This window comes from Scomber scombrus, chromosome 4, assembly GCF_963691925.1.
Source record: "Scomber scombrus chromosome 4, fScoSco1.1, whole genome shotgun sequence".
In the NCBI taxonomy this organism is placed as follows: Eukaryota; Metazoa; Chordata; class Actinopteri; order Scombriformes; family Scombridae; genus Scomber; species Scomber scombrus.
Window position 1 is genome coordinate 3,034,081 of NC_084973.1, and position 21,071 is coordinate 3,055,151.

The window sequence follows — 21,071 nt, forward strand, 5'->3', positions numbered from 1 at the left end:
ACAAAGTGCTAAAGTACAATCAAATAAAATCGAGAGAGTTAAAACATGAAATACCTCAAACTACCTAAATGCCTGTCTAAACATAGGGGTTTTTAGGTCCTTTTTAAATGAGTCCACAGTATCCAGGTATCCGTTTTCTTAGATAAAAGAGTCAGTCAGTGCCCTAACATGAGTATCAAAACTCACGGGTTGGTCAAATATCTCACTAAGATTACGAAGACACGACCGAGAGGACGTGGATAAGGCACCAAGGTTTTGCCTGATAACTGGGTGGAGATTATCAGGACCGAAATAGCCACAATATGTAGAGAGAGAATATGTTTCAAGCCTTACAGGAAAAGTTCTGCTGCCTGTTAGTGTAACAGGATTCCGGTTGAGTTCGGACTGTTTGTGGTCAAGTTCAGGTTGGTAAGATAATAAAAAAGGGCAGTTTATTAAATAATCAGCGTTTCAGGGAAGGCCTTTGCATTATGAAAACACTATAACCTTGCAACAAAAGATTAAAAACCACAGCAGTTATGTAAAGTTGGCAATGCTTTTCTTTAGTTCTTTTTGAACTGTCAAGTTAAGATTGGGAAAGATGATCGAGTCTACCAGCTGTGTTTATCAGGATATTAGGTAGTTGTCCTGAAACTGTCTAAAGTGGGTCCCGCATTGTCAGACTTTGAAAACCCCTCAGTCTAATGTATATTAATGATGATGCAAGATCAGTTATTTTTCTATTCCTGAGAAAAAGTCTTTTGTGGGATCAAGGCGAGCACATCACATTGTTTAAGACAGTAACAACAAAAACATAGCCTGGTTATGCATATGTTTCTTAAGAAGGAGTTGACACACTTCCCTGAATCAGTGCATTCTCTACCTCTCCGCTCAGCATTGGGAGCATCACTAAGGAAATTGGCAGAATCACACTCCCTCAGGGGGCCTCTACTGTATATCTCAAGCGCTCAATGCTGCTAACAAGAGGGAAGCTAAATCAGCTGTGGCAGAATTAGCATTAATAATTTGGACTGCGCTTAACCGCTTCAAACGGCATATGTAGGCCTGCTGTGGAAGCGACACCGAGACAATACACCGCATTATCAAACACAAAAAGGCAACATGTTGCACAACGCTCTCATTATTGCATGCATTAAAGGAGAGCGGAATCATTTTTTTAAAAAGCGCTCTCGATTTATAAAAAAAAAATCCTCTTAGGCAACACGCTGCAAGCCCCCCTAGTTGAAAATGTTCGTCACCCTGTCATATAGCTTCAGATCGGTATACAGCACCCATTTTTTAATCTGAGTCATCGGCTTAGAGTCTGTCACATGTGTTTTCTCACAGCCTTCGCAGCCTGCAGGTCTTATACCCACAGCTGGATTAAAGGCGAGAGATGTGCAATGTGCTCAGGACTGGAAAAGACCAATATATATATATATATACCATCCCCCCCCCCCCAACACACCAACACCCCTGACTCTTCTGGCTTCTTGTGTATCCACTCTGATAAATAACACTTTAATCTGACTCGCTCTTACTAAAGTCAAACAGCCTCATACTGCGGCTGCACAGCTTGCGAAGTGCCTAGCGGACCTCTGAATGAATACCAATTAAACCCGAGTGAATAGAAGCGCACGATGAATCCAGGCTGGCATCCGCCGTAACATTAAGAAACGGAGAACATTTAGTGGTGGCCGGTATCCACAATAGGAAAGTGAGACTCTTCCTTTTTGTCGAACTGTACTGTGTTGAGAAGTTGTGTCTGATTAAGATTAAATAAGGATGAAATAAATACAGATACAAATTAGGCCGTTTGTCACAATATGGTGCACTGCACTAGTCTAAATCATGATTGGCAGGCCCCCCTTTATGTTCATAAAGAGGAATAAACAAAACAGCATCTCTATGGCTGGTGCTTCCTCATCGCAGCCCCTGTAGAGAGCGAGACACAAACATAATTCATAATTTCTCAAGAAGCGGCGGAGTGTTGGCAAGTGACAGTACGCGTGTGAGAAGAGAGACAGCAGAGAAAATAATGACTAATGACTTTCCATGATCCCCTAAAAAGTGTGAGTTTTTAGAAGGAGGGGTAAAAAAAAAAAAAAAAAGAGAGCGAGAACAACGACAGACAGACAGACTGACGGTAAGAGAGAGAGAGAGAGAAAGGGTGGAGGTAAGCTTTCACGACACATTTCCTGGAGCCCAGAGCGGCGTCGACAGGTGGTTCGCCTGAGAGACGGAGATGAGCGTTGCCACTGTGTCATCTGTCAACCCTATTTGTTTATAGGCAGAATTCCGTTGACAGGGCTCATTAGAGTAAACCACTTGATCTGTTCTCCTCCCCGAACCTCTCCTCGGCTCCTCAACAGTTTCCTGCGTCACTTGATAAATCTATCTAAAAACGGCTGAATCATTCAGAGAGAGAGAGACTGGCAAAATGGCTGAAATAAGAAGCAGAGTTTGTTAATTCTGAGAGCCAGAGAGGAATAGAGAGTGTCACTACTGCTGCTGAGGCTTTGCTATAGTCTAGCTTATTAACTTGGACGCGAATGTGCATGACAAGCACTTCATTAAAGCGCTGCATTAGGTTGGTTTCTGTGTTAAAGGGTTTTTAACTTGGTTTCAATTCAGCAGAAAACTTTTGGACGCAGCCATCTCGCCACATATTTCATATATTTCCTCAGGTTCTCTGCCTCTTAACCTTCCAATAAAAGTAAAATGGGAGTGGAATGGTGTGTCATAGATCAATATTAGACTTTTCAGAAAATGGCAATATCTGCCCAATGTACTGGCAAACCCAAAATACTGCTCCACCGGCTGTGAAACACAAAGAAATAGGAGGTCGGGATTAGACTTTGCTATGACCTCATTTTAAAGGGTGATGTTTGATTTAAATATCCGTTGAAATGTAATTACAGTAAGTCACAAAATAAAGGCTTACATTAACCATTTGAACCTCTTTTACTCTTGTCGTTTCCAGGCTTATAGCAGAGTCACTCCATATATTAGCCTCCCTGGTGTTTGCTTTGACTTGTGTACTTATTGGGTCAAAACTGTAATTACCAAAAAAGAATAAACATATACTGCATCACATTAATCCTCTCCAGGGGGAGGGAATTTTTAGTACTCAACTCACAATGTTGGTAATGCAGTTTGACTGCAATGCATGAATTGTACTGGAGGGAACCCAGAGCCAGGACCAGTTTGGTTATGGATGGTTCACATGCACAGAGTTTCATTTTGGTGCATTATGTTTATGTTTATTTCCAGATAAGATATTTCCACATAAAAGAAAAACATACATAAGATAAGAAAAGAAATGCATGCAGAATTTTTTGGAGGTTAAGAAAAGAAAACAATAGAAGATAGAAGGGTTTGTCAGGTGGTCCTCCTATGATGACACATACAACATAAAGAAATACAGACACATACATACAAAAGCTAAACAAAAACAGTGAGAGCGGTTATGATGTTGCATTACTTAATTGTTCCAGAATGAAGAGTGCGGTCAATTTCTTTTCTTTTCAATGTTTCTCAATGAAAAGTTAGAAAAAGTTGGATATTATTGGCTGGCCTTGTATTGTAAATATGGATTTGGAAGTTGAAGTGAAATACATTTTGAAAACAAACATTGTATGATTAATGTAAACATCAGTAGTAGTAGTTGTAGTAGTGGGATTTATTTCAGTTGTTATTAACAATTTCCCAAAAATAAAGCAAATATAAATAAAGACAAAATAACAAGGCACTAAATCAAAAGGAAAACAAAGCACATTATATGAATGTTTAATTACAGTTTACTAAGTAACAGTGCCTCAACTGAAATGTCTTCAGGGTCCTAGAAGCCTTCACCTAGCTCCACCCCTGGAGGGCACTTAAAGTAGTTTGTAACATAACACCAATTCACAATGTTCAATTTGTATTTATTTTTTGAGGTGTTATATCAAAATTAAAATGTTGTTTTTAGCATCAAACTAGCTAGCTATTTTCCCAAGCCCTTCTAAAAAACATTCTCCTACATGACCTGATGTAGGTGTCTGCATGACAACGTTGCTCCATATAAACCAATATAAAGCTGCTAGCCTGCCTAGCCGGCCCCAGTTAACATAGCCTATTTGAAGATATTAATAAGCTAATAGTACAGAAATTGATTTGATGACTAATTCAAAGCCATCTTTGATAATAACCACTCATTGTTTATTTCAAGTCAAGGATCTCTTTATGCTTGCATGCAAGTGCAATTTCTGTTAAATGAATTTCTTTAATGTTTTCAAATCAATTAGTAAAGTGGAAAGGACAACTGTAGTCAAAGTGTCTCTATGGATTCTTCAATAAACTACATTCATCTTCTCATTTCTACTACTATGAAGAATTAGCAGGACCTGAGGCTTGTGAGTCACAGTTAGATTATGTTGGTAGACAGTTATCTTCGTGGCTTTGTTTACCCACAGGTTTTTTTTACATGCATAACACTGGTACTGAGAAACAATATTTCGGGCAACAATTCATGACAAAACGCATCAATAGAAAACAACCACCTGCCACCATTCATGAAAAGCAATAATGTTGAATTCATAAGTGGCACAGGTTTGAAGAGTGTGTGTGAGCAAATCCATCCAGCCAGCTGGATAACATGGAAATAGCTTTGTGGCACAGATCCCTGATATATACTTTTTGGCTAAAAATACATATTTTCTAACAGTTCAAATGGCAAGTAACTTAAAATTCAGCAAATAGAACCCAAAAATCTAAATACTGAAATGAATGTGACACAATCACCAACAGTGACTCTGCACAAAATATTGTTTTTTCCCCTTATTCCAACAAAGACAATATTCCTAATAAGCTGTTTACATGGTAAATGAAAATGAATATTCCTCTAATATACTCGTATACATGCGGGAGTTTCTTAGGGATTCAATTTGTTCCCGTGGGAACCAGAATCATAAGATCTCCACAGGCAGTGAAGTAAACCAGCGAGGTGAAAAATGTTAGTGAACTGCTGGCTGATGTTTATAAGTAGTATTGATATGATTGATATTACAATTGTATAGTTACAGGCACATCCAGTACCTATTATGTCCCATGATATTTACTACACTGTTGAGTGTTCTTGGTGCATCACACCGAATCATCAACATCAGTCCCACAAGGTGACCTCACACTCTGTGCACTGTTATTGGCTGGGGGCTACATACCCACTGCCCAGACGTTGATGCCCAGAAGTGTCCTGTACACAACAAAAAGAAATAATAAAAGTAGACATAGACACCACTTCTGGTAAATAATTGAGATTACTTTTGTATGAATCTATATGTTATTTTTTAGGAAAATTCTGAATAGTATACAAGCAGCTAGTTCCCGCTCTGAAAAGTGAAGCCAATGCCTACATTTCCTTCTCTCTAATGGCCAGCAGGGGTCGTCTCCACTGGCTCCAAAAATAAGTCAGATTGTATAGAAGTCTATGAGAAAATGACCCTACAGTACTTCTCACTTAATTTATTACCTCAGTAAACAGTTTCCTAATGAGTTTATGGTCTCAATCACTGGTATAAGGTGGTCTTCAGTACAGCATGATGTTTATATTTAGTAAATTGTTGTTCCATTTAATTTAAATGTGATGATACAGCAGGTATGCTTTAGAGCGTGGCTACATTGTGATTAAAAAGTCGCTACCACAGCTACAACTTTGATTAGGCAATGTAACCATGTACTGTATAGGCATAGCTGCCACTATTTCAATATGTTTTCAGTTCATGAAAGTGAATTTTTAAAGTTCGGTAACCTAAAAAAGACTTGTTCAGCATCTGGTTGTACTAAAGGATCCTCTAAGGAGTTGGATGTTCAGTTTTTCTGGTAAGTATATTGTGTTTTTATGGTTTTCAGGCTGTTTTTACTTAGTGAAAATTGGTATTTGCATTATCACATTTAACCATAGACTTTAAATGCTCATTGTTTATTTCAACTCAAGGATCTCTTTATGCTTGCATGCAAGTGCAATTTCTGTTAAATTAATTTCTTTAATGTTATCAAATCAATTAGTTAAGTGGAAAGGACAACTGTAGTCAAAGTGTCTCTATGGATTCTTCAATAAACTACATTCATCTTCTCTTCTTCTTCTTCTTCTCATTTCTACTACTATGAAGAATTATCAGGACCTGAGGCTTGTGAGTCACAGTTAGATTATGTTGGTAGACAGTTATCTTCGTGGCTTTGTTTACCCACAGGTTTTTACATGCATAACACTGGTACTGAGAAACAATATTTCGGGCAACATTTCATGACAAAACGCATCAATAGAAAACAACCACCTGCCACCATTCATGAAAAGCAATAATGTTGAATTCATAAGTGGCACAGGTTTGAAGAGTGTGTGTGAGCAAATCCATCCAGCCAGCTGGATAACATGGAAATAGCTTTGTGGCACAGATCCCTGATATATACTTTTTGGCTAAAAAATACATATTTTCTAACAGTTCAAATGGCAAGTAACTTAAAATTCAGCACATAGAACCCAAAAATCTAAATATTGAAATGAATGTGACACAATCACCAACAGTGACTCTGCACAAAATAGTATTTTTTTCCCTTATTCCAACAAAGACAATATTCCTAATAAGCTGTTTACATGGTAAATGAAAATGAATATTCCTCTAATATACTCGTTTACATGCGGGAGTTTCTTAGGGTTTCAATTTGTTCCCGTGGGAACCAGAATCATAAGATCTCCACAGGCAGTGAAGTAAACCAGCGAGGTGAAAAATGTTAGTGAACTGCTGGCTGATGTTTATAAGTAATATTGATATGATTGATATTACAAATGTATAGTTACAGGCACATCCAGTACCTATTATGTCCCATGATATTTACTACACTGTTGAGTGTTCTTGGTGCATCACACCGAATCATCAACATCAGTCCCACAAGGTGACCTCACACTCTGTGCACTGTTATTGGCTGGGGGCTACATACCCACTGCCTAGACGTTGATGCCCAGTAGTGTCCTGTACACAACAAAAAGAAATAATAAAAGTAGACATAGACACCACTTCTAGTAAATAATTGAGATTACTTTTGTAATAATCTATATGTTGTTTTTTAGGAAAATTCTGAATAGTATACAAGCAGCTAGTTCCCGCTCTGAAAAGTGAATCCAATGCCTACATTTCCTTCTCTCTAATGGCCAGCAGGGGTCGTCTCCACTGGCTCCAAAAATAAGTCAGATTGTATAGAAGTCTATGAGAAAATGACCCTACAGTACTTCTCACTTAATGTATTACCTCAGTAAACAGTTTCCTAATGAGTTTATGGTCTCAATCACTGGTATAAGGTGGTCTTCAGTACAGCATGATGTTTATATTTAGTAAATTGTTGTTCCATTTAATTTAAATGTGATGATACAGCAGGTATGCTTTAGGGCGTGGCTAAATTGTGATTAACAAGTCGCTACCACAGCTACAACTTTGATTAGGCAATGTAACCATGTACTGTATAGGCATAGCTGCCACTATTTCAATATGTTTTCAGTTCATGAAAGTTAATTTTTAAAGTTCGGTAACCTAAAAAAGACTTGTTCAGCATCTGGTTGTACTAAAGGATCCTCTAAGGAGTTGGATGTTCAGTTTTTCTGGTAAGTATATTGTGTTTTCATGGTTTTCAGGCTGTTTTTCCTTAGTGAAAATTGGTATTTGCATTATCACATTTAACCATAGACTTTAAATGCACTATGGTAACAAAGATAGCAGCTAAAATTAGGATCACATCCGGCTCCAAAAATGTAAAGATGGCAACAGTCAATATGTCAAACTCGAGGCTTCAAAACATGAGTCCACAAACCAATGGTCAAACTTGGTCGCCTGGCTTATTACAGTTGAGGTAAAATACCACAACTGGAGATTCTCAATGCTGTTTGTATAATGTACTGACGCATGTGTCCAGTTGCTCTTATGCAGCATAGCTACTGTATATTGTGTTTAGCAGTGTGCACCATGCATGAAATACAAGTGGACCCTCAAAAGCATGAATTAACTTGAATCCTAGTCATTGTCTCTTAATAATATTGTACTGATGATACTGTGATTGTTTAGTGAGACTCCTCGTGTCCAACAGAAATAAAACGTACTAAATGTAAGCACCCTACACTATTCAGTAGCCTATGTGTAGGTGCCTTTAGTTCTATTATCATGACTTGGGTCCCTTTTTATTGGTTGGCAAGGGATAGGTGGGGTTTGATGTGGAGGTTTGATTTAACCTTCAGCTTTTGGCTTGCATGCCTTCGAAGCAGGGTGTGAAATTGCTGACCACTTTCCAGCCAACTGCACATATATTATGACAGTAGCCGGTGAGTTGGTGTGTTCGACAGATACAAACCATCGATCAGAGCCTCCTTTCTACTCTATAAACCTGTCTGGTTGATTTCAAAGAAAAGTCAGAAGGAAGCAGATGTTATTTTTTTTATTCACCTGCCACTGTGGATCGCAGTGGATACATAAGTTCTTCTCCTGACATAGCCTGTGGTTATAGCAGTCAGAGAATCAAAGATACAAATATTCACCATTTGTGGTCAAATTGAGAGGCTTCCCACTACCATGGCAACCATAGAAAATGAACATGTACCTCACATGATCTAAAAATCACAGTTATGTGTTAAACAGGTTCTTACTACCATGTTTCTCTGATAAATACCAACTTTTCCTTGTATCCTTCTTAATGCCTTTCAGAGGCTGTACAGATCCCCATTACTGATCCAAACAACAGTCAATGGACAGGTGATCTTATCTCCACTAGTTGTGGTTGTGTGCTGCATGCTAATAAAGCTAATCTAACTGAAATTGCAACTGTTTTATTTATCAAGACCTTGACATATTGCTGCATGTGTTTCTTCTTTGATTTATAAGACCTACTGTAGCAGCACTCCAATTACGCCCATCCACTTAAAATGACATCATTTATAAAAACCTACATGCTGAAGTAGGAAGCATTTTTGATTTACTTGATTTTGAATGCATTCATGTTTGAAAGGTTACCATATTTTGAAAGCAGCAATGTAGCTAACCTGCAGACCTACAGCATTCAAACAGCTGATACAGCTGTGTCAATTGGTGGCAGCAATACAACCAATTAAACCCCTAAAATCAAACAAAGAAACACCACCAGTGTTTTACCTCAACAGTGACCCGCTGAACCGTGATTTAATTTTTAATGGAAGATAAATTGAATCCAACACCAGGTCCTACAGCGGATACAAGAGGCAACACCTGCTTTCTCTACACAAAGCAATGAATAGATAATCCACTTAATCTGTAATTAAAAAATGACATCTTCTTTCAAAACAAGGTTAAATTCAAATAAAAGAGATGCTCTGTTTACAAGGTAGTCAAAAGAAAAAAGAATACAAACAGAAATAATTAAAGGCCATCTCCATACAGAAAGTGCCTCTGGTGACATAAGGCAAAAAGAAAATGAACTCTGGTTATCCGTGTTTTTAAAGTCAAGTGTTAGCATAATGGATTTATTTTCATCTAAATGATACACATTTATACGAATTAAAATGAATGCTGGTAATGAAAGTAATGAAACTCTGCTACTTTCCAACTAAAAGCCAGAAAACTGCAAACAGGATTTAAACATACACTAAAATAGTATCTCATATTTCATGTTTATATTTAACATAATTCACTGTATCACAACTTTTGAGACAGTAGTTAGCTTAGTTTTTTTGTTGTTGTTTAAATTGTTGCGAAATGGGCACCATTGAAAGTATGCCAAATTAGCCATTAGCGGTTCCTGACAACTTTCACTGGAGAACTTTGATACTGACAAAATGTTAAAAGTATGATAATCCTCAACGAAGTCTTAGAATTATAAAAGGGATCTTTGAAGTGGATTTATGGACATTTATTTGTGATGGACGTTAGAAATGATAATATCCTTGGAAAGTGTAAGTCACATTGAATCAAAAAATCTGTTTATCATGTGTGTGTATTCAGATGTGACTGAGTGATGACTCTGAGAAGGAATATGAATTGCAAATTGCAGCAATCTGGTGTTAAAGATACCTTAATTGCCTCTAATAGCGCAGTACCTGTTCAAAACAGGCCTGTTTAGAATGGGCCGATTGCTTATTAGAAGAACCATATGTGTCGGTAACAACTGACACATAGATAGGGAATCATACATTAAATGGTTTAACAGAAACTTCAGTGAGACTAAACTGAGGTTGAACCTTAGAAGCAGTTTAATTCTGCTGTCAGTCAAACATGTCTGCTCTCCTACTGGCTACTTTTGCTTCCTCTGCCTAGTTTTGTGTTTCCTCTGTGTGTCTTTGTCTCACACAGCAAGTTCAAGCCCCACCCTACTGTGCTATGATGATGTTTATATCAAACAGCCCCCTACTGCACTTAGACATGGAGCTTGTTTATTCAAACCGTATTAACATTAAACGTAACACCCAATTTGACACTGCACATCCTTGGGTCCCCAGCAATATAGCTGCCAAGCGTTGAGTTAATAAGATGAACGGTTCCCCAGATATGTGAATATATGTGACTTCAACGCCAAGTTTTGTTCACAGTACACAGTTCAATAGTAGAGCGTAAGTTTCAAGTCATTATCCCATCTCCAACCACAAGGTGGGTGGCAATGGCAGAGTAGCAATATTGTTTATGAGGTATTTTTTTTATAGATTTCTTGAGAACAGCTCATCCAAACAACTTCAAACTCCACACTGCACTTCCTTCAGTCCTCAGCAATACACCTGCCAAGTGCGAAGTCGACCAGATAAACGCTTGTTGAGATACTTAAAGGGAACACAGACGTACAGATAGAGGTTCTTTCCATTACAGTTAGATGAGCTGTGTGTCACTGCTGTACCTCCGGCTCATAACTGTGGTGATTAGCGGCTAAAACACAATAAATAACCTCCTGTTATTTTTTACAACACCGGCATACACCTGTCTCTTTCACCCCAGGCAGTACCTTGGCCTCCTGTTTGTCCTACACAACCCTCTTTCAACTCCTGCATCCCCTTGGGGAGGCGCGTCTCACAGGTTGAAAGCCTCTGCACTATATGAACCGCTCCTTTCACTAGAGGGAATGTAACATTTTATGAAGCACAGTAAAGCATGCTGTAGTTTGATCCCTCCATATTATACTCTAGACGCTGCTCTTTTTGCACAGCGAGGTCCATCTGTTGGCTTGTTTAAAGGATCACCTAACTTTTTTTTTACAAAGTAGGTCTTATTTGGTAGTTTTTCCCATCATCATGAGTTGTTATGTCTTGCTCACCAAAGTAATTGTTGTGGTCTTGCGGTGGACATCACTACAATTAAGTCCAATGTGGTGAGAAACACCTCAGTGATTAACTGTGAAGGAACAATAATGTGCACCGTATCTAGGGCTGAGTATCGGTACTCAATACCTTTAAGGTATCAACCGAAATAAACCGATACCAAGTAGTATTGTAACATCTCCCGTCACACGATACCTGCAATAGGTCCTTTTTGTACCCAGAGCTAGAAAATATGACTATTTGTATGTATTTGCTCAAAGCCAATCAACACAGACTGAATCTTTATTATTAATTCCACAGTTGTAGCATCATGATGATATGCTGATGATAGTCCATGGGGTATCTAAACTATTGTTGAATAAGACAGCTGGTCTCAGTTTTTCCGTCTGTCACAAGGCTGACACATGCAGAGAGAAAATAATTCACACTTAACATTAATTCATACCTACCGCCAATTTAGAGCAGGCAATTCACCTAAGCTGCATGTCTACGGTTGTTGAGAGGAAACCCGAGCCGGTGGGGGGGGGGGGGGGGGGGGGGGGGGGGAGAGCATGCCAACTACCGCGTTTGTGTCATGAACAAAGGAGGTGGTTGCTTCATGCGTGCGCACAACAACAGCTGAGAAGCAAACAGTCCTTGTACTTAGATTGTTCATGAAAATGTAATTCTGTACATGTGAACCATGTAAAAAAAAAAACTGGCCTTATCTCTGGGTGCTCTGGGCTTAACCCCAGATTTTGTCAACTCTTAGATCCGCCCCTGTATTGGACCATGATTGGGCTCCGATCTATTCGTGATGTCACGTAATGTATTTTAAGATCAGGTGGATAAGGTCGGTTTCAGTTCAGTATAAATAAACATGTTGGGTCTCACGATACAAGACACTTTGGGCTGTTTTCTGTATTAAACCAAGATCATGATCCTTGACCAACTGCTGCCAGAGCCTGAATTTAATCATCAACAAGTGGATATTGTACTGCAAGAGTAGATATTTTGCTGGAACACAAATGAAATAAAAATCCTGGAAAATGTATTTGTTGTTGCGATATAGTTGTATATAAATGTTATTTCTACAACAGAAGGTTGATAAAGAATGTAACCAAGAAATGAGACAGATCAGTCTTTTTGGTATTGATCTCTTATGTTAACATTTATACAGTTATAACCACAATCATCAGTGGTACCACTTTTATGGATACTTTAGGTTCCAGCTTTAGATTTAAAGCCATTGTGTGACATTTTCTTTTCTTTTTCTAAAATCAAGTGATTTAAAGGTGTGGTCAGCAATTCTAATCCTATACTTTTTGTCAAATTCCGCCATATCAGCCAGCCAGCCCTGTTGTTAGGGTCGTTGCCTTGGCAATGCATGTCGATCGAGCACTGAAGGGAGGGGAATGGCTGTTTAGTTCAACAAGTTCAATTTATTTTACTCCTATTTCAAGTGTTTGTTGCAATCAAATTCTCTCCAATAGGTTTTGTATCCTGCAGTGCTAAGGTTCACCGGAAGCTTTTCACCTGACACTAAAAAAACAACAGGAAAGTTTTAATCTAAAACACCTTTTTATCTGAGACTTTATCTGTTAATAAAGTTTTCTAAGGACAAATCATCCATGTTCATGCCTCATCTCCGCTTTTAGCTAATGTGCTTCATCAGTGGAAAATATCTTGATACTGACAGGCCTGTCTGACAAAGGCTAATAATAACTAATAATCATTCTGTTTCATCTGTCTTGCCCGTGTGCTTGCTTGCACTGAGCCACCCACGAGCTGTAAGAGCCACAGCAGAATTCATAACTTAAGACACTGCACTCTGGATCTCAAAACAGCATTAGTACATTAGCGTCATCCTCCATGAGGGTCTCATTATGTCCACTCCAGCTCTCCAAATGAGGCTGGTTTCTACAGCAGGACTTAATGCTGATAGAAGAATCCTGCAGGTACCGTTCTGAAAAACTCTGCTTGCTGCTCAGTAACCCAAGCACTTAAGGTACTGAGGCTTTGTTTAAAATGAATCCCCAAATTAGCCACTGTTTCACTCTGCCCACATTCATATTGCATGCCAGCAAAACTGGCTCGCACACAGGAACCCTCGAAAACATGAACGCGCATGTGCACACAGCCATTAGAGTCTATTTGGACTATCTTTTTGGGGGGAGGGATATTGATAGCGCACCATTTTTTTTCCTTTTTCTCCCAGAAAAGTGAAACTTTTATCTCCCAAGTCCATTAGGCTCCGTGCCCACGTCTTCACTCTGTAATCAGACAGTCCCAACCCACAGCCACGTCTCCTCGAAATGATACCCGGTTTCAAGATGCAAAACGGGAAATCAAGCCCGACCGACCCAAAACATACTGCTAACGAGTGACACGTCTTGCAATGTTATGAGCCGGCGAAAACAAAAGTGACACTATATACAGCCACTGTGGGAAACATCAGCAATTACAACTACAGTGGCTCATAAAAAAAGAACAGTTGTTTTCTATTTTCTGTGTGTTTTCGGAGTATTTTCTCTGTAAGTGCATTCAGTCGTGGTGTGCGGAGCTGTTTCAGGTTGCATCTAAAACATGTCTCACTTCACCAGATTGAGCACAATAATGCTTATCATTAAGACTGCATTTTTTTGTATTTCAGAGCAACATTTGTCTATATTAGATCTTTATTAGCTTCAGTTTCCCCACAAGTGCAAGTCATTCTGTTGTTATGCAGTGATGCAGCACCGCTAAATGAGCAGGGAGGAAAACAGTGAACCTGTGGGGGCATCGGGGGTGATTGGGCTTCAACGAGGTTGTGCCCCTACTGTCTACAACGGGATCGTCAGGATCGCATCTCTGATTTATGCGTATGACGTGGTTTTGCTCGCTACAGCAGATCATGACCTCCTGTGCACATTGGAGCAGTTTCCAGCTGAGTTTGAAGTGGCAGGGTTAGCACCTCCAACACTACGTCCACACTGTACAGGTTACATTTGTAAAAATCTCTTTTTTTCTCTGTCTTCCAGACTAAAATGCTGTTTTGCTGTCTCCCCCCAAAAAACTTTTAGCTTAGAGCTTTTACAAAACACTCTCCACACGATGTAAATCTTAAAAGATGAAGTGTGTACATGGGAAGATTAGCTTTTGCAAAACAATAACTTAAGCTGTCCAGTGAGGGTATATCAATATTACTAAACATAGAAACATGGGACTCTACAGGGTAATGCACCAATCCTATAGCTTTATGTTATAGATACCATTATTTAAATTTTGGCTAAAAATAACAAATAAAAAACACCCCTGAGCCTCAGCCACCATTGCTATGTAGAAGAAGGCAATCAGAGGTGCAAATCAGAAAGGTAATTCATTCAAAATGCTTCATTGTTGAAGTTACAAATACAACGCTGCAACGTAGGAGCTGAATGAACTCAATAGTGACCCAGAAATTCAACCTGAACTGATTCAAAACTGTAATTTTAATCAAAGTTTTCTCAACACCATAATCAAGCTTCCACCGGTCATTAGAGGCGCACATGACAGAAACTAAAGTTGACGTGAAAAGAGCCTCATGATAACCTTTGTTGTGATTTGGCACTATCAAAATAAAATTGAATTGATCAAAAGCTGCGTGATTGGATAGTTCTTTCCTAAATGCACTTTGGGAATTGTAGTTAACATCTACCCCAAAGATGTTATATTTGCAGTCGTGTACTTTTGACTCTCAATCAAAGAACCAGATGTCACAGTTGTTTGTCCTTTGTAATCATAAGTTTCATGTTGGTGGTGTTGTAGACACGTAACCTTGTCTATGAGGAAATGATTGGGATTTTTACTTCCATAACCAGGGGTGCCTGGAATAGTCACCACACACACACACACACACACACTACAGATTAAACATAGACATCTGGCTAAAGAAGCAAATAACAAGCATGGTTAGTAATATATTAAAGGGACAATGAAAGTGGGGACCCTGCCTCACTGTCCCAAACTATGTGTTCATCTCTACATTGTTAACTATCCAATAAAGGTAAAAGTGCACAAAAAAATGAACCTTCCACTCCTCCACTTTCCTGCAGAAATCATGAAGCACTGAGCGACTCCTGAAGTTGTTCTGCATTCTCACTTTCACTGCTTAGTCTAGCTGAGCAGCTTCCCAAGGGTCAAAATTGGATATAAAAACACTAGTGCATGCATCGATACTCCTGTGACGGCTCAGGTATTAAACCTGAATCTGCTGACTCATCAGCAGTGACAAAGGGCTCCTTTCTCTATCGTAAAAAAGAAAGAAAAGAAAGAAAGAAAAAAAACCTTTACAGCCTTTAGTCCACAACCCCTTGCAGCAAACATGCGGTGCGGCTAAATATAATCATCTCTAGGAAAAGAGAAGTTATAACCCGTCCATTCCCCCCCAGGAGTCTATAGCGGTGGTAAAGTCGGGGGTGTGTATATATGTGTGTGAGGTGTATTGTCCGGGCCACATTCGGTTAACAACCCCATTAACTGGCTCACAAAGCAACCCCGGGGCAACGATAACATCAATCCCGGCTTTAGAGGCCATTACGCTTCAGCCCGAGATATACGCGCCGCGGTGGGAAAGTGAGGTGAGGCGGCAGCGGCGGCAGAGTAGCTGGAAGGGTGGCAAGGTGTCACCGCCCGTTTGTCAAGCCCAACCCTCTGTCCGCCCGGCAACCCCAGCTTGACCACACACACACACACACACACACACAGTGATAACACTTGAACAAGCCTCCCCTCGGCAGGTGAGGACTAAGGCCGTTTATCTGCTTTAGTCAGGCCTTCATACACTCACGCACGCACGCACGCACGCACGCACACACGCAAACACGCAAACACGCACACACACACACACACACACACACACCAACCAATACATTGACTTCATATTTATATCTTCTAAACTATGCAAAGACACACACTGTAAACACCAATACATACAATACACCATAGATACGTGGCCCAACGCACATGCATAAATACGTGCAAACACGCACACCCCATCACAAACACGTCACACGTCTGCAAATCACACGTCGGCCGCACACACTCTACACACCAACGCTACCTCATTATGTGCACATGCGAACATGGAATATCAATACAAACAGTACAAAAAGCAAATTATGCACATACCCAGATGGCTGATCTACACACATAACACACATTAACTCACGCAAACACATAGCCCACATGACCATATGAATACAAAAACACACACACACACACTCAATCACATACCACCAACACACACACTTGATATGACTTCTGCAAGCGTATAAAGACGAGAGCTCTGTCCGCTCGCTGCTCACCGATGATAACATTCACACTTTACAGATGCTGGAAAGAAAGGTCAATGATTTTTTTCCTCACTCTCTTTCCTACTGCTCCATGAGTAACTATTGAACAATGTGCTTCTAAACAGAAACATGTTTGTGTGCAACTCAAAGTGCTTAATAGCCAGATTCCTCCAAGGGAGGCTTAACTGCCTCAATTAAAATCACATAAAGAAGAACGTGCGAGTCCTAATAGCATAAACACGTCTCCTCTTATAGAACAAACAAGGATAAAGAGTTCCCCCCTGATAGAGCCAGGTGGATGCTGATTTCCTCTTGCGCTCCCAAGTTGGAGGCAGTAATCACGATTAGGGTAGCGCCAAGAGAGGCGGCGCCGATGAGTGACGGCTCCCCACGCCGTCCCAGACATATGGGAGGGAGGGGACCGGTTTACATCCAGCACCCGGGGGATCAGTCGGCTCTCTCGACGGGCTCCCCGCCTGAGCATCTCCCAGATTTGGTGAGACAGGGAGGTTTTCATGGCAACCCCGCACAAGGAAGCGCTGAGGGCTCCTCTCCACAATAGGAAGTAGGACGGAGTTTACTTCAGGGGATGGAGATGAGAAAAACCCACCTACACTAAGTTTACTAATCTTCTGAGGCTGATATGAATGTTAATCATGTGAAAGTCTTTCTTTTTCACTGGAGTGAGAAACATTGGAATGAACTTTGTGAGGGTTTGATATTAAGGATTTATTCACTTTTACCTTGCTGAGTGTTGATAAGAAAGTGAAATTCTAGCGTTTTATATTATACATAATCAGCATCATTGTTTTGATCTTTTTTTTTTTTTTTTTTAAATCACTAAGCAACAGATCTTCCATTGTCAGTATTCTGCTTTACTGAATTTATTACTGAATTTTGACCTTCTGCACATTTTGGCCAACGCTGCAGTAAATACCCACAAGAGACCTCTGCTACTTTTATTAGAAAATAAGTTAGATGAATTCTGCTCTCATTTACATAAAGTTAAAATCTACTTCTTACTGTTCTCACATTGCAAGTTTATCCCATGTCACCTGCTATCCAACAATGCCTTGAGAAGCAAATCACAAGTGCAAGTAGAACCTTTCCCCATTCAGAACAATTGCAAACCAATTGGGACACATCACACCTCACTATGTCCAGCTTTACATACAGGATACGATTTGAACACAGCATTACTGTACTACTGTGATATCCAACCAGTATGACCATGTTTCCACTGCAGAAAGCAGTAACTGTAGAATGACCCTGAAAAATCTCTACACATTCTCCAGCAGATTTCATTTTTCGTGATCATCATGGGGACACTTGAACTCCCCAATGAATTCCAGACTAATGAAATTCTTCGGCTGCACCTCCTTATGGCAGGGTGAAGCAGATTCCATTACAGGCTTTACAGACTGACACACCAAAAGCAGTTGAGTCAAATCCTAATCCCATATTGGTCTAAGCCTTGGTAATATTCTCTTCATACTGTATAGCTCCCTTTATATTTCCATCATTCTCATGTCTCAGATATATATCAGAGGAGTTATAAGTAGAGTAAAAGGCCTGACAGGGAAAAAAACAGACAACTGTACAAACTATAACTTGTCCAAACAGCCCTCTGGTGACTTGTATCATACGCATCATGAATACTCTGAATGTGAGTTCAATGAAAGCAAACGCCAAACTTTCCAAATATCAGAAAAGTAACAACCGGGTTTTGCTGTTCATCAGAAAGCACTTGTGTTTGTCATATTGTGTTGATTTATTATTATCAAGCCAGAAAACATAAAAGATGTGAACTAAAAAATATTCAAATGCAGCAGCAACAGTGAATGGCTAATCACATGTAGTAGAGACAGCTGAAACATTTCTGGCACCATGATCGCATTAATGTGATGTTGGTACTCTTTTGACCCCTGCCATACATGGCAGTTTAATGGTTTCCTTTGACACCCAGAACCCAAAAAGTACTCATAAAAAAGTAGCTAGGTGCCATGTAAGCTAAAATATAGACTAAAATAATAGGTCATAGGTAATATAACTACATTTTAGGCCATCTGCAAAACCAGGGCCATGACATTAGTTAACTCATTTCAGTTGATACTGTACTTTAGTGGCACAAATCTTGACTAATCAAATAATTTACAACCAATTGACCAATAAACTAGCCCGACTGATATACCTACTATTACCGATTTTAGCTTATCGCAGATATAGATATTGGTATCAGAGTAAATCTCAGCTGATAAGTAACTTAAGGAAAAGAATTGCAGAACAGAAATGCTAAATATAGGTTTGAGATAGTTTATAAAGAGTGTCCCCACATACTTTTCACCCCAAATAGCATTGACAAGTTAATCATTGACATGCTAGTGGCACGTCTATAAGGTCGGTGCTAGGTCAACAACTTTGGTCAAACATGACATATTGGGTAGACTGTCATGAAATTTGATCAAGACATTCTTCTCTCCCTTAAGATGAAGTGGAATAAGTTTGGCAATACCTTAACTTTTCCTGTAGGCCCATCATCAGGTCAAAGTTTTAAATTATCCAATACTTGGTTGACCAGCAAAACTAACTATATTGCCATCAGTCTCAGTTGTACTTTGTTTGGTGCAAATCTAAAAAGGATGGTTGTTTGTTTGTTTAAAAAATGAATGGTGGCTGTTATATCATTATGAGATTTTTTTTTTACTATCAAATATCAATATCAGTATCGGCTTTAATATTCCAGTATCAGTCAGTCTATGTGTGACCCAGGGCTGTCGTGGTCCCAAAAGGCGTGGGACATGTAGATGGCTTTTAATTCAGCCTTTTTGACACCACTGGTGGACACTTTACAATACCTCATTATGTTGGCCATCAACTGAGTTTTCGTCATTATTTATTGGACAATGAATTTCCATCACAATTTAAATTACAACTTCGATATGAAACTTTCAGCTTCAAGCCTGCATAAAACCTTCTGGGGACATTGTATCTAATTTCCCCATTGCCGGTCAGCTTTTATATGTCAGTACTTCTTAGTTAGCATGAAAATAGGTGGATGGAATCTTTTTAATGAGAAGAAGGAATTTACTTGAAACTTCATCAGAATATTCTCATAATTGCATTGAGCTGCTTCGAGTGTTGCTGGGCAAGTAGCCCCTGAGAATAAAGGAAGTTATCTTGATGATTATTTCTGTCTCTGTATCTGAGCTTTCTCACTGCTTTGTTCAGCTACAGTAATATGTCTAAGTGACCTGGTGAGAAATCAATCTCTAAGAAAGAGCCCAACTAAATCTTCCCTGTGGTCTGCAGGGTGTGCAAGTGTTGAAATTCAGGTTAATGTGCTAAGATTGGTAAAAACAGAATAGTCCAGTCTTAAAGGAAACATCCACCCTACTGTCCTCTTACACTGTTATCATCAATCTGTAATACTGTTGAGTGCATTTCAGAGGTATTTTGTGGTGAAGTGTCTTAAATGCTCCCGCTTCTGTCATTCTACATCGTCTAATTGTACTTTACTTCTCCATCTCTAGGAATCCATTTCAACAAGAGGAGTGAGCTTGTTTCCTTCAGTCTCAGAAGGGTTTGTGAGCAAATAAATGTATTGTAGCTCACACTCACAGCCACTTTGTGAACACTTGGGCGTGTCTGCAGCCTGGCCCTTGCTCAAAATGCCAATTGCCTTGTGGCTGTATTGCATTCTGGTCCAGTGAGGCTGCTGTGGGTGGAGGGAAAGGTATCTCTTTTTCTCCTATGATGGATTCCTCCCTGTATGATTGTTGAACGTTGGTCCAAAATGTCTAGAAAGGAGGCACTGGGAGAATCACAATGAAACCTAAAGTTTATAATCAAACAAGAAAGATTTAGGTGGATGTGTACTTTAGTATCTAATGGCATTCAGGCAAATGTGACATTTAAATGAACTTGCTTAGATTTCATCTGCAAACAGCTGCTAACAAGGTTTAATCGTTTTTAGAATGTTTAAAAGATGGGACTAGAATAATCTATAAAAACATCCAATCGATATCCATGCATGCATTGCTTGATTGCCTGTACTCAGATGTTGTACATTAGATAGCACAGAAATATAAAGTCCCCCCTAAGGGTCTGCTGCTGGGGAGCTCAAGGGCATTGTCAGCTTTATCAGCGCCTAGTGATTCATCAGGCTAGTTGGTAAATAAGAGATCCTATCAGATGCTCCTGATGGCATCGAAAGGCCCATGTCCTAATCAATAACATTCCAATTCTTTACTGATCTCCTCTGATTAGCTGGACTAATCCAATACACAATGTTGCTGTCTATTACTGAGTCAGGACAAAGACTTCCCGTTAAGACCGCTCTTATCTGTGGTTTTGCGTTTACCACTGAGGCAGTCTATGCCAGGGGCTGCGGAGAGGACATCCTCACGCTCTTCTAAATGCTAATCCACTTGGGTCAGCTGATAGTAAGGAGATTTCACCTGGCCTGGCAGTGCCAGAGGCAGTTGAGTGCAGTGATTGTAGTGAGAGGT

General features: G+C 39.6%; 1 protein-coding gene across 1 annotated transcript in view; it reads right to left on the reverse strand.

Moving 5' to 3' along the window:
* Positions 1 to 21,071, reverse strand: part of unc5db (unc-5 netrin receptor Db) — a 175,945-nt gene that overhangs the window by 97,744 nt on the left and 57,130 nt on the right. The gene's annotated exons all lie outside the window — the stretch shown is intronic.